At 42.0% G+C, this 15476-nt stretch overlaps 1 protein-coding gene across 2 annotated transcripts in view; it reads left to right on the plus strand.

Moving 5' to 3' along the window:
* The first annotated feature begins 9242 nt into the window (after window positions 1-9242).
* rerg (RAS-like, estrogen-regulated, growth inhibitor) overlaps window positions 9243-15476 on the plus strand; it is a 45699-nt gene continuing 39465 nt past the window's right edge. The window contains exon 1 of one of the 2 annotated variants that reach the window (XM_084345584.1): window positions 9243-9553. The gene's annotated coding sequence lies outside the window, so the exon portion shown is untranslated. The remainder of the gene's footprint in view (window positions 9554-15476) is intronic. The other variant, XM_084345585.1, reaches the window with a different exon arrangement.

Genomic DNA, 15476 nt, shown 5'->3' on the forward strand with positions numbered 1-15476 from the left:
TGTGCTAATAGATATATTAAGATTGGATATGATTTATGCTTGTGTGCGTGTTGTTTTTGGCTTATGAATACTACTCTAATACTAATACATAATACTAAAATATATATATTTTTAAATGCATGTTTAAAGTGTTGTTGGGATAAGGAATCCAAGTGACGGTCAGTTACAGTTACAACCAAAGAGACACAGCTCCGGGCAGGATGTGTATTAGTTTAACAGCGAGCTCCTAACTCGTTGGTGGTTGAGAAGCTGTGTGAGGAGAAGTTGTGTTTTGAGCTGCGGCTCCTTCCCTGTCTGTGTCCTGGAGTCTGTGTAAGGGGGATCCCAGTGCCCCCCCTCCTCTACTGCACGTCCGGTACGACGCAGTCCCCCTCCCTTCTCTCCTCACCGTCGACTGTGTCCGAGCTCAGTGAGCTTTTCCTTTTTTCTCTTTTGAGTACAGCAAGGTTTTGTTGTGATTTTTCGAGGCCTTCTCAGCATACTGTCTTATTAGCGGTTGAATAACAGTTGTTGTCTGAAGCGTTTAAGAATACCTATATGCTAGTGATCAATAACAGTGTTTGACAATTACATATAAGCTGCTATTCCAAATATTTTAACCAATTGTGTTGCAAATACATTTAAAGCTGGTTTATGTTCAAGTAAACGCTGTGATCTGTTTTTCTTCCCAAATAAAAGTTGTGAGTTGCAGAAAGTCATTGAGAATCAAGTGAAGGTCTGACCTGCCTACTCTGTTGCCTAAGTGGTGTGTTCACAAATAAGAAATTTAATACACTTGAGGTAAAACTAAGAACAATTACAGTTATAAAACCAACAACTGACATTACGACTGAAACGGGTGAAGTATTAAAGGAATAGTTCACTCTAAAACAAAATTCAGTCATTATCGACTCACCCACATGCTGATGAGAAGTCCGGTGTAGTTTCTTATTCCTCAAAGTGCAGCTGGAGACCCACGGGGGTACTCTCCGGCAACGATAATCCATATAACGAGCGTAAGTGGCGCCCAGGAGAAAAGGTCCATAAAACTACACAAAAACATTGTAATATTCCTCCATACTGCTCGTCTGCTGCAATCCAAGTGTCCTGAAGTGGTGACATCCAGAGTTTACTCGAAACAACGTCATTTAGTACATCTTTACAGCCTAAACAGTCACTATGCTATGTTTACACAGAGGCACGCTCCGCGTTCACACTACGGAAGCCGCACTGGAAAAGATGAACGAGACTCGCATAGATACACACTGGTATTTACAAGCTGCTGTGAGTTTCAAAGTTTCAAATCACCAGTGCAGCAGATCCCTCTTGTGTTTGTGTGTCACTCGGTGGCTCACAGCAGGATGTAAATACCGGTGTGTCTATCGCGAGTCTCGTTCATCTTGTCCGGCGCGGCTTCCGTAGCGCAAACGCTGTGAGGGAGACTCACGTGAATGCGGAGCATACCTCCGTGTAAACATAGCATAGTGACTGTTTAGGCTGTAAAAATGTAATAAATGACGTCGTTTCAAGTAAACTCTGGATGTCACCACTTCAGGACACTTGGATTGCAGCGGACGAGCAGTATGGAGGAATATTACAAAGTTTTTGTGTAGTTTTATGGACCTTTTCTCCCAGGCGCCACTTACGCTCGTTATATGGATTATCATTGGCGCAGAGTACCCCCGCGGGTCTCCAGCTGCACTTTGAGGAATAAGAAACTACACCAGACTTCCATCAGCATGTGGGTGAGTCGATAATGACTGAATTTTGTTTTAGAGTGAACTATTCCTTTAAGACAGGAAGTAATAGAAAATGCAGTAGGGAGTGGAGAATCAGGGGACTGGTTCACTTCAAAGTTTGGGCAGTAGGGTGCAGTGTTTGCTAAAATAGAAACAACAGCTCTAATAGTCTTGGTTATAATCATTTTATTGGTTTGTTGCATCACACCCATGCTGAGAAATGTATTTACAAAAGCTTTTGCCCAACAGATGTCCATGATGGCAACTATGAAGGTGGCAGAGGCTCAGCTGGCACAAATGGGGATCGAACATCCAGATTTGTTCCCAATACCTGATTACTACATGGGTTCGGACAGTGAATCAAAGGTATAATGGTTCTATGAATGTGAACAAGGACTGAACTTTGAAATAAAGAATTAAAGCATTTCAACATGTGCCTGTGCTGTAACTTCTGGACACCTGTGATGAAGACATTGTAGTAGTTGTTATCAAATGGACTGATCGAAAAGAATAAAAGGACAAAGGCAGTATAATCAAAAAAAAAATGTATTAATGCGTATTCTGAAGTTTAATCAACAAATTATAGTTGAAATATGTTTTATGTTTGTGTGACAGTATACTGGACCATATTCTGTTTTACAACCTGCCATAAACAAGGTTTTGATGTGCACGAGTTATATATTGAGTCAACTGTGACATGTTGACTTAATATTTGTCAAACTTATGAAGTTTATATCAAGTCAAGAAGTGTTTAATTAATCAGTATTATAATATGTGTATGGAAGAAATGAGAAGGTTAAAAGCTCTGAATTTGGGATGTTCCCTATTAACAGTGTTACTGGATTCATACGAAGAATAATGAAAGATGGAAATGTTACTTTCGAACAAATGTTGTTGTTTTCATACCATATTTGTCAATTAAGATTTAATATTACACTCTGAATTATATTATTCCATTTTATAGTCGTCTAAGTTGCACATAACTGCACACCGCAGGCAAACTCTAACGGTAATATTCGGCCATGCTTACATAACATTAATAGCAAAGAAAATGTGTATATGCAATATGTATAACCATTGTATGATCAACTCATGTAAACAATGTGAGCCTAAGGTGGTCGTCCAGATCATTTAAAGTAAAAGCAAATCTGAGGGCCGTGGGGGAATTTTTTAATCCTTATAAGAATATAGGTTTTTTTCGCCCTCACGCACATTGTTCAGTTTTGTGTGGGATTTGTAAAGGGGGGATTATATTGAGAATTCTGGCCTGACTAAGTGACCGGTATTGACCCTTGAATGTGAATGTGTGATAAACAATAGATTGGGAAATATGAATGACACCACACCCTAGTAAGCAAACACACACATAACCGCACAGAGTGCAAAACAGGAAGTTTGCACTCCGAACCAGCACGTATGGTCAAGGCAACAAGGATGAACACACACACACACACACACACACACACATTCACGAGCATACACGCACTCCCTCACACAAGACTCAGGAATCACTGGAAATTACATGACATTTTGGTGGTGGTCCAGGTCATCACTACGCAAGTGTGATTGTGCAAACAGATTTCGAGGCATATAAATGTCTGGTCAGTCCAGGAATAAACAGAACCCACTTTTTACAAACCCTGCCTCTGTGTCGTCTGTCTGAGGGTTTCAACTTGTTGTATACATTCTCTACAACAATAGCCGGCTTTTTTAGATAGTGTCTGTTAAAGCTATAGTTGGTAATGTTGGAGAGCTAGCAACATTTGAAAGTGGCACCTCGTCTAAGCTCCACCCCCTTCTCCCCCTCCCGTCAGTGCTCCGTCCAAAGCCCCGCCCCCACAAACTTGAACGCGCATCAGACAGTCCGTCAGCAGGGCAGAGGAGAGCCGTTAGCACTGGGCTAATACAAGCTACAAAAGTAGCTAAGTTGGCTAACGTTACATATTTCATGAAAATAACAAATCCCCCCGAAGCAAAACAAATAATTACCTGTCCAACAGAAAGACAGCAACCTCTGCATCACTTCTGGAAGTGCTACTTTAGTTGCATTGTCTCTGCCACTGTTATCTCTTGCTAACTCTGCTGCTGCTGCTGCTGCTGCTTCTTCTTCTTCTTCTTCTTCTTCTTCTTCTTCTTCTTCTTCTTCTTCTGTTGTTTTATGGCTGTTGGCAAACAACTGTTAGGTGTGCATTACCGCCACCTTCTGACCTGGAGTGTGGATCTCCTGCTAACTCCATATGGAGTGTGCTGAATATATCGAGTAAAGCTTAGTTTATGCTTCTGCGTCGCGGCGACGGCGGAGCTACGTCGTCGACCCTACACCGTCATTGAGCATTCGAAGTTCTGCGTCGAGGGAACGCGTTGGTCTGCAATTCACCGCCAAACCGATGGGGGGGTTCGGGGGGTTCTTGCTCTCTTGCACTGCAGTTGCGGTCAGAGCGGATATGCTGTGTAGCATTCTGGTCACAGTGTGGGGCTTACAAGCTACATGCTGCACAACACCAATACTCCTCCTGCCCTGCTGGGATCTCACAAAGCACGGAGTTCACAAGCAATAGGAGACAAGCATGCAAGCAGCAGAAGTAACTGGCGGTGTTGTTATACTGTTGACCGGAAAAGCAACTGCCGGAAATTACGGTCTGAGCGGACCAATCCCAGTCCTTGCCGTTCGCGTCTCGACGCGTCGACGTGACGCGTAGTCAGGATTTTTTGGAGGCGCACGTCAGGCTACGGCACAGGGTCCGCGTAGGGGTCTGCGTCGACGACGTAGCTCCGCCGTCGCCGCGACGCAGAAGCATAAATCAAGCTTAATCCGGCAACGGTGACACATGATGAGTGCGCGCAGGGAGGAGGGGGGGACAGAGGGGGTGCAGGCAGGACGAGACATGAAGGCACCTGATTGGTTCCTTCAACTCGGACCGAGAGGGAGGGATTGGTCAGAGTTTTTACAGGCCTGCAGCTGCCACAGAGGTCTGATTTATGTCCTTCCTTTTCCTGAACACATTATGTATGGACTACTCTCAGGGTGGAAAGACCATTTCACCCAGTGTAACAAAAAGTGTTTCTGAACAGGATTACCAACTATACATTTAAATAAATAATTTTTCTTATACTCACCTTGTGTTTGAAATCTTTTTTTTCCCCAGCAGTTCCTGTTTTTCTCTTTTTAGGTTCAATCCTGATTTCTTCACAATGTTTATTAAATAAAAATATTTGCTTTATTTATCTACTATCTCTGCCTCATCAGTCTCGACCCTGTGCCCTTATATATTTTTTGCACCATCCTGGTTTATTTTGGTTTTCACATCCTGGGGTGCAAGTCCCCAGGTGGCATGGTTGGTCCCCAAGTTAGTTTCCTTCCCTCCTTAGTTATCTCTATTTCTCCCCCTTAACTTTAAAAAAAATCCACTTCTTGCCACATTTACAATAACTTCCAGGTCGAAAACACCTGCATCGTGCATTAGCTCACATATAATTTAACTAACCCATATGGCGGGGGTTGTTTATGACATGGAAGAGAAAATCTAAAGTTTGTTGCTGCTCAGTGCACTAACTCCATGTCCTCTTTATTATTTTCTTATTGAATCTGCTCAGATAGGCAAAATGAAATGTATATGTTGATTACATTTCAGACCAGCAGAGTTCAGGATTATAATACTTTATTGGCTAAGCACTATACACTATATTTAAACATGCATCACATTTATGTAGCTACCTATTGTTTACAGTGTTTGATATTTCAAAAAGTATTTTTAGTACTTTCTATATTCTCATTTTCTCTTTTCATATTGGCCGCGTTTCCCAGATTCGTTAAGAAGCTCTTAAGTGCTAAGATCTTCTTAGGAGCGCTCTTAAGAACGCTGTGAAAGAAGGATGCGTTTCCCAGAGTCGCTCTTAGCTTAAGAAGATCTTTCACTAAGAAGGAAATGTAAGATCGAGCTGACCCACTCTTAACAGCCTTCTTAGCGACCAAATGCTCAGTGATCAAGCGCGTCAGGGAAATTTATATCCTCCACTTTGCGAAATAATAAAACAATGCTCAATGTTGAAATGCGCTCATAGCTGCGGGCCACTGGCGCAAGAAAAAAAAGAAAAGAAAATGGTAGATGAAAAAAAAACCTTTTTATTGAATTACACCTTTGACTTTTCCGCAACATCTGCATATATGAGTTTATAGTACTAGGCTACACATAAAAAAAAAAACAACCCTGTGGCATTTCACAGATATCAAGGGAACAGGTGTATTAAACTCAGCTGAACCTCATCCAGAGAGGCTTCACCTGCTACTCTACAGTATATAAATGCGTTGCCAAAGTCCGCGCGTGTGAGAAACCACGGCTGCAATACAGCACATTCTCGCTGCGAACCAACAGCGTCGCCGTGCGCGAAGCCAGACGGTTTACATAAATGCATACGTGCGTCAGCACTTCTCCCCACTGGACGTGCTGTCAGACCGGGCTGTCCAGGCAAAGTACCGGCTGCCCCGTGCGGAGATCCAACAGCCGTTGGATCTCTTTGCCTGGACAGCCCGGTCTGACAGCGCGCGCACACACACACGCACTTATGCGCTGATAAAGAGGTGGGTGATCGATCTGCCTGGCATCGATTGATTCAGCACAGCAGCAGCGCGGTGGACAGCTCCCACTAAGAGCTTCTTCAGAAGCTTCTTTGGCTTGATCTCCAGGTTCTCCTAAGAAGGCAGTTAAGAACGCATCTGGGAAACACCCGTATCTTAGCGCTCCTTCTTAGCCGAACCCTTCTTAAGAGCCTTCTTAAGTCCTTAAGAACGATCGAATCTGGGAAACGCGGCCATTATCTTTATTGAATTCTTGTTCAAGAGACAAAGAAACAAGACAAAGATAATCGAGCCCAGATCTCACTGATGGGTGTGACGTTTGATTGACAGGTTAGATGCAGCGCGCTTATCTCAAACCAAATGCTTCTTCAATGAAAGTGGTGTGAATTGAATTGCAAGGCACTAAAATATAAACTCATCCCAACTGAAATGTGCCCAGAATGATTGAATTATCTAATGATTGCAATGTATCAAATTAAATGATTCAATGACACTGTATTTTAAAATATGGTACATTTAATTAATGAGTAGAGTTTATATTAAAAGTTAAATTGTATTTATTTAAAAGTATATGTACTTAATTCATCGCTGCTAGTTTTCAATTTGTTTTTATAACATCATCACCTTGTAGTCAGATATGGCATCAAGGTTTGATGGTGTAATGGTTAGTGCTCTGGCCTTTGAATCCAGTGATCGGAGTTCAAATCTTGGTGGAACCTACATCAAGACAGGTGATACCTAACAGAGCTTACAATAAAAAGAAAGGTTGCAATAACAAAATAGGATGCTGATACTCCAATATAATAGACTTAAAGGCCTATTAGAAGCCTGAATGACTGAACAAGGCACCAGAAGCTTTGTCATTTATGGCAAACCCAGCACCTTGCTAAACAGTGAGTTGTAGCAAAAGTTGAGCTATGATATATAATATCAGTGTACTATAACACATTATGACATATTTAATGTACTGTATCATGACATGACCTTTTTTTCAGAAATAAGCATTCAAAATACAGTTAAATGTCAATGGGCTCACCTCCCCACCAGCAAGTATTCCGCCAAAACAAGAACCTGTTTAGTTTGTGTTTGTCTTAGAAAGATGAATATATTGGTTAAAGCTGCATAAATCAATTGCTGGCCACTAGGGGGCAGAATAACTCCAAAACAAAGTGACAAATATTCAGCTTGAAATAATAGTGCATTAATAAGGGTCTTTATCTGGAGTTTTAGTATCAAGCTTTTGGTTTTTGGTTTTTTAGTTCATCTACAGAGTTTTGAACTCAGATCACTGGATTCAAAGTCCAGAGTGCTAACCATTACACCATGAAACCACAACAGTTGGAGTTCCTCTGCCCCCTTGTGGCCAGAAATTGAATGCTTATTTCAGGAAAAAAAGGTCATGTCATGATATAGTACATTGAATATGACATGATACAGTGTGTTATTGTAGACTGGAATTATATATAATGGTTCAAACCAATGTCTAGCAAGGCGCTGGGTTTACCAGAAATGAATGTAGACATACCTGGTAGATGAATTTATGTCTATAACGGTACATTACAATGTCATGATAAAGCTACTGGTGCCTTGTTGAGTCTTTCTGCCCTCTAGTAGGCCATTTTGTTGGACTATCAGCATCCTACTTTGTTATTGTAAGCTCTTTTGTGTCATTCTGCTTAAAGTAGGTTCCACCGAGATTTGAACTCGGATCACTGGATTCAAAGTCCAGAGTGCTAACCATTACACCATGGAACCTATATATAAGGGCCCTTCTGTTACTTAATCGTGCTTTGGGGCCAGACTGTGGTGTCAGTTGTATTGAATCTATGGGAGACACATGTAGAAACACACTTAAATCCAACATATCTGCATCATGTGACTCCTGATGAACACCAGAGATAGATGGTACTGTGCATGCTCACTCACTGACGTGGCTGACTGGGACCCTTAATGGAATGGAGCCATCGTTAACGTCCATTACAACACTTTTTTCCAGTTATGGAAATCCTACATCATAGCACAGACGACAAGACAACTGGTTGCTCCGACTGATCAATAGGTGGTCTGCAGAGTTTTAACTCCGCCTTTAAGTGCTGGATCTGTGTGCTAACGCTACAATCCATTGCATGTCAGAAGTCGATATCTCTGAGTTGGTATTTCCGACTTCCAAATGTTATATCCTCACACCAGCAGGACAAACTGTAAGGCCCTGTTTCGAAGTATGTCAGTTCACACCTGGTATTACAATTGCCCCATTTCCACCATCAGTTTAGCTTGTTACACATTAAAACAGCTATGTTGTCGTTGGAAGTCAAACTTTTTTTGGCTTCATGTGCCATTGAGCAGCTGTCTCGCTACCTCTGGTTCTTTTCCAGGTTTTTAAAATGGAAACTCCCACTCAGTTATTAGCATAAATCAGTGACGTGGGTTACAGTGCTGATGCCTTAATCTCCCTACTCTCAACTCACTGACTGGTTCACTGACTGTAAGAACATTATTAGAGTTAAACCTTATTTAAAAGCATACTATGCAGGATTAGCTGGCTGGCAGCTGATCCCTATCTCAATTAGGGAAACAGCTAATACCCTAAAATCAAAAAAGAATGTATTTTGATATCATATTGAGATAAATATCAAGAAACTTTGTGCTAAGAGTGGGTGGAGCACAGGTATGTGGGGCATTTAAAAAAAAAAAAAAAAGTTTTCTAAATCAGGATTATACTTTTAAAGTGTGTAACTGAATTAAATGGCGACAGGACATTTTCGCAGCCTCATTCTTAAATTTTTTTTTAAAAAATCATGTCAGATTTTAATGTGCAGTGTGATGTTAAAATTGATGGATCTTTCCTATGAGCTCGGAGCCTGCGTTGCCTCTTCCTGCCACCAGAGGTCGCTGTGGCCCCTCGGTGTGGAGGTGCACCGGCATGCAGCAGCAGCAGCAGCCCGGTCAGAGGCAGCAGAGTGTCGGGAACTCCAGCTGCTCCGCTCCGTATATTTCCACTGACCCTCCGCTTCAGGGATTCATTCATCTCAGTCAGAGCTGCTGCTCGGTCTGTCCGGACCGGATCCGTCCATACATCCATCCATCCGACCATCCAGCGGTGTCCGCATCTGCATCTGGGAAGGTCAGACATCGTTTTTTGATCAGCGGACCTGACAACTTTTCTCCTTTTTTATTCCTCTGTCCTCTCCCTGATTTTTTTGTTTTTGATTTTTGCGTTTCATCACCGAGAGGTTGTTCCTGCCTTCAGCCGTCGCTGGTGAGTGTTGCTGCCGGTGTTTTGATGTGAGGTGCGTCCCCTCCGGAGACAGCACTGCAACACTGAGGTGTGGGGATGATCAAACCTCTGGTCAGGCTGCCTGGAGGTTTGCTATTTTATGAACAGAGTGACACCTTTAAGGAAGGTCATGTGCACACAGTTTCCTCTGAGGTGCAGCAGCCTCTCATGATGTATCAAATAAGGTTTCTGTGTGTGTTTTGGTTTTCATGTGACTTTAAATGGACATGATGTTGTTTTGCTGTTCAATCAATTTCACATTCTACAGTTTTTTTTTTAGATTAACAGCACAAATGTAAAAATAAAGTCAGACGAATAGGAAAAAAATAAGTTAAAGCACAAAGTGTAACAATCACAGAGTTCTCTGTCATACAGTCACAACAGTTTTATCTCCAGTTTGATCTTACTTTGCTGTCTGATCTCCCTCCATCCTCCACTATTGGATTCGAGGACATAATTGGCATTCACGAGCAGCTCCAAGTGTTGCATAATAGCAGACATCTCAAAGGGATTTAGGGTCGGTCAGCAGCACATCCTACATGGGTTGCCTGCCAAGGGGGTCAAGGAGACTCCCAGCGGCCCCCGAAGAAGCATGAATGAAGATGGGTTGGATGTCACTGTTGTTTCTCTGACGTGAAATCAGCACCGGAAACAAAAGAGCAGAGAAACTTTTAACCCTCAGCTGATGCACACGTCAAGATAAAGTGCATCTAGTATATTGCTCCCAATTAAGTGCAATGCTAATGACCCATGTTGGTGGAATGTAACGAAGTACATCTACTCAAGTAGTGTACTCAAGTATACAATTCTGTGGTAGTTGTTCTTCCCATTTAATGCTACCTAATACACTCCACTCATACTAGTTACTTTGTAGATTAGGATTTACCATGCAAAATGTACTATCATCTTAAATATGATGCAGTTTCATTGATACTGCCTTGAAAAACTATGGCACTTAAATGCATAGTACATTAGTAACACAATAATAATAGAAGGGGCCTTTCTGACTAATAAATACTTACAATTTAAAGGTACCATGTGGAATTGTGAGCACTAGTAGTGTGATGGAGCAATGTTTTTATGAGTGGGTCTTTGAAAACACTAAATGTAAATGAACTCCACAGGGCACCTTTAAAAATGGGAACTTTGCTGTTATTCAACCAGCTTTGTGTCACTACAATGTTGGTAGTACCGTATATAAAAATTACCAATGTTGAACTTCTCTCCACGATGCAGGAGCCCCCCCACTTTTTCAGGCGTTAGACATTTTAAAACAAATGTTTTCAGAAATATATTTGAGTGTACTGTTTAGCTTTAACACAGTATTGTTTGTTGGCTACCATACTGTACCCTGATTCAAAATGGCAGCGCCAAACTCAGAGTATCGCCCATCAGCGTGCGGCCCAGTGCATTCTGGTTGTTGTAGGTTTTCTACCTTTTGAACAAAAGGGAATACCACAACCTTTCTTTTTAGCCCCATTCACACTGCCTTTTTAAGGCTGTCCCACCAACTCTTTGTCGCACTTCTGGCTGGAAAACATTGTCAGGCAGCTCCTGCAGTTGACTGGCGATGATTATGCATTCGAAGTTATTGTCTTTGGCAACTTATATAGAAAATACAACTACCATATTTACAGAAATGGCGAACCTCCCCTCGGAAAACAGCATTCCTCTCTGCAATACAGAACCAGACAGGGTCCGCTGTTTACTGATGGTGATTATGTGATGCAATTTAGAGCAAAAAAAATGTCTTTGTCGCTTTCGTCTGTGCATCGCTTTTACGATGCACAGTTGGTCAGGATCATCAATCACAACACAACAATTTGTTGAGGCTTTTTTAGATTTACAGGTGTAAACACGTTAATATTTATATTCTTTAACTGAAGTCAAATTCTGAGCAGAGGACCTTTACTTGTGACAAAGTATATTTTACTTTGTGGTATTTATACTGTCGCTTCAAGTGGAAAAAAAAAAACTCCCTAGTGCTTCCGAGGGGTATTATTGTTTGCAGCGCTGCAGCGCAAAGACAGGTCATTTTCCATTAGTGACAAGCAACAACACAGGACAAAACATGGGTGTTTTCATTCATTAGTCTATAAAGGAGACATGAAAGCAGATAGAAATGGTGCCAGGCTGCCAGCTTCATTTGTGTCCGGTGATAGCCAATATTCCGTAGCGAATGTGAGGGAACCAATCTAAACGCTGATGGCATCATTACTTTACAGCCATTACATTGTGCAGACACCATTTCCTTCATGGTGAGAATGTAAAGCAAAAAACAGTGTACGTAAAGGATTTGAGTAGTTCTTCCACCTCGGATGAGTCATTAAAGAGCTTGTTTTGTTCCCTTAGACAGTCGAGAAAGACACAATCCTCTCAGATTGGAGTGTTTGTGATAAAACAATCAGATCCGACAGGACCAAACTGGTCCAAAGTCTATCAGTGTGAGGGCTGTCTGACAGAGACATGTCACCTCTGACATTTAGCTGAAAACACCAGCTAAAGAGAAAAGGAAAATATCTTTTTTCCCGGAAAATCACGTACATTTCATTTAACAGCTGCTGGAATCTCAATTTAAGTCAGATCTAGTCCATACTTTTACTCAGCACTGATTCTTAAAACTTTTCTAGGTTTTTTTTTAGGCGTTTACTTTTTGGTAACCAAGCCCTCATCTGTTCTGTTTCAGTAGGTCAACTTTGTAGTCTTTTTCCCACTGGTTTCACTGGTTTCCCTCCAGAGGCAGTGCACCAGTTGACTGTATGTATTTTGATGACAGGCCTGCGGTCTGCAGTCTTTCTATAGCCTGTGGTGCAGCAGGTCTCCTCCCATGGTTTGGAGCTCGGAGGTCTGTAATCTCCCTGAACCGCAGCACCACTACCCAGATTCATTTCTCAGGGTAAAAATGACACAAAAGCCAGCTGGGCACACAGCGGAAAAAAATATACACGTGCCCAGTTTGACAGTTTGGATGGGGTCCCTGGAGAGCAGGGGGCCAGAGAGGATACTAAATAGAGGGCATTAGGTTCACTTTCTGTCCATCATCTGGAGTTATGTCTGTCAATCTCATGTATTTCAAGAAACACTTGAGTCATGTGGATAATTCATTAGCTTTTTTTGGCTCCACTCTGAAAAGCCATATGAGTACTGTTACTTTAGGTGTCATATAACAAGTTAACCATTACTGGACACAGTTGAAACTTGTTTTCAGCTGCTTTTTGCCCGGGTTTCACACTGTACATGTTAGCTTTGATTTATGCACGCACCAGTGTAGTTTGCACGTTGTTTTGCATGTGTTTTTGTGGCAAAATGAGTAGGTGTGCATGCACATCAAGATTTTTCTTGCGGATCAGACTGCTTGTTTTGAATTTTCACAATGGTCTGATGTTGATAGTGTGCAGAGGGAGATAAAGAGAGAGACAGACAACTTGTCTGGCATAATGACGCATCGCACTCGGATTATTTCTTTCACTGGAGAACTCATTAAAGACCTTGAAGCTGCTGGAATTGATATTTTCATATTAGAGCGTATAGATTTTGGCCTCTCTGGTGAAGAACCGACAGAGAATTATCACCAGACTCTGCAGCTCCCCTTTCAGCTCTTTGTTTTGGTTCTACAGCCTAAGACATGACTGTGTTGATTCAGTCTCATGACTCTCAACCTGGTCTCCAGCCACACCAGGCAGCTGTTTTCAGGAAAAAGGTCTAAAACCCCACTGTACACTACCCGCCCGGCACCAGACAGCAGGCAGACACCGTTAGCAACTAGCTGGTGAACAAAACGGAGCATTTAGGAGCTAAAGAGACTTGACATTTCTCTCATGAGCCAAGTTGTAGCTCCAAAGTCAGCTGAGAAGATCAATATCAGTTTGATTGTGTTTTTTAGAAGCAGTTACGTGTTGAGACAAGAAACGACATGTAAATACGTGCTTTGGAGTCGTTGTTCGGAGGTGTTGTTTTTGCTTTTGATAGAGCCATGCTAACAGTTTCTCCCTCATTCCAGTCTTTGTGCTCAGCTCGGTTAAACCCGTCGCGGCGTGTCTATCTCTGTGCTGGATGCAGTTGAGATAGAGGTGATAATGATCATCTTCCATGCATACTGACGGTGGCAAACAACCATGTCATTGTTTACCAAAGTGTTGGACTGCCCGTTTAAATGCCGCTTTTCCGCACAACATCTTCACCGTTTTCTTTTCCTCGTAATCTTCTTAGAACAGTGTAGTTTTTTTGACTGATACAGGAGCAGTGTGGAACGTTTATTTATTTATTTATTCTCACAGCGTCCTCATGTCTTAGTCTTGGGTCTTGTAGCCAGTCGAACTCTGTCCTCAAGTACAAAGTTCCAGATGTGTCGAGTTAATCAGCCGCTTCGGCCTCACTGAAGCTATTTATCCTGTGACTTCATTACATGACTGAGGTGTGTGCATGAGAGAGAGAGAGAGATAGATAGAGAGAGAGAGAGTCAGGATGGTGGATGGAGTGGGTGGAGGCCATAAATGGTGAAATGGGAAGAAGAAGGACCGTGTCGGCGGGGAGACACTGCTGCGCGCTCCTCTTCTTCCTCTCTCTCTCTCTGGTGTTTCCCTGCGGCTGCGTGGGAGAGCGAGGGAACACTGCAGTGGAGTGTGTGTGCGCACAGTACAGCAATATGTGCCAGGTAGAAAACACATTGAAAGCAAGAAGCATGTGCTAAAAATGAGAAACAAGGCAGGCGTTTATGTACTGATACTATTTTATTCATATTCTGTTTACTAATAATGATGTTCCCTCAACACCTTCACTCCTATAGGGTGAGTCAGCCTCAAACCCCATCTTTCTCTTATATTGCTGTTGTGGTTTACCCTTGCGGCTCTGTGCAAACACTGCTGATATTAAAGGTAAACATGAAAATAGATTCAGGCATCTGCAGCTATTCTCCCCGTGTAAACAAGATGCTGAAAGCTCGACTATGCAGAACATTGCGTGGACGTGCATTTCAATAGTTATAGTTTGATTGTGGCGTTAAGATATTTTTTTAGGAATGACATTGGGTGAATCTTGGCAGTTAGGAGGCGTTCGTGTTCATTTCTTATCAATATTTGCAGTCATTGGTTAAGGTTTCTTGTACTTTGAAGCAGACTCTTGGATCAGATTTTGTAAAGGAATGGTTTAACATTTTTGTGAAACACTGAATCACTTTCTTGCCATGAGTCAGATAATGAGATTCATACCACTTTCAAGTCTGTATACAAAAAGAGAAAACAACTACAACCAGCAGTCGGTTAGCTCAGCCTAGCATAAAGATGAGAAACGGGGGGGTGTGATACCAAAACAAGGTACAAAAACACCCTTATATATTGTTATGTGATGGACTATTTCTTGGCAGGGAGCAAGAACACTTCCATAAGGATTAACAAATGAGATCAACAAATACTGATTGGTGAGCTTTAAGGTTGCTGGCAGGTAGATCTAGTTACTGTTGGACAGAGCCAGGCTAGCTGTTTCCAGTCTTTATGCAAAGCCAGGCTCACCAGCTGCTTACCGTAGCTTCATATTTAGCATCCAAACGTGAAAGAGGTATGGATTAGGGAACATTTTTTTTAAAGCAATTTCTTTAATCGATTGTCAGCTGCCTTATAAGCAGCAAACATACTTGTAAGCGATTATCTAATCATCAACTATCTGAAATGTCAACAAGTCCTCTGAGTCGAAAGACGATAAAAGCTTGTTCGTATAGAATGACACAAACAGTATAAGTTTATGCTATAACAATACAATGGCTAATGTTTGGTAAGGTTTAGGCACTATAACTACTAGATTAAGGTTAAAAGAAGTAATAAGTTAAAGCAGCTACAAGGAGGTTTAGTTTAGTTGATTCTGGCGCCCCTTGTGGACAAAAGCAGTGTGAGCAGCACTGCCTCCTGTGGTA

This window comes from Pagrus pagrus, assembly GCF_965226575.1.
Source record: "Pagrus pagrus genome assembly, chromosome: 23".
In the NCBI taxonomy this organism is placed as follows: Eukaryota; Metazoa; Chordata; class Actinopteri; order Spariformes; family Sparidae; genus Pagrus; species Pagrus pagrus.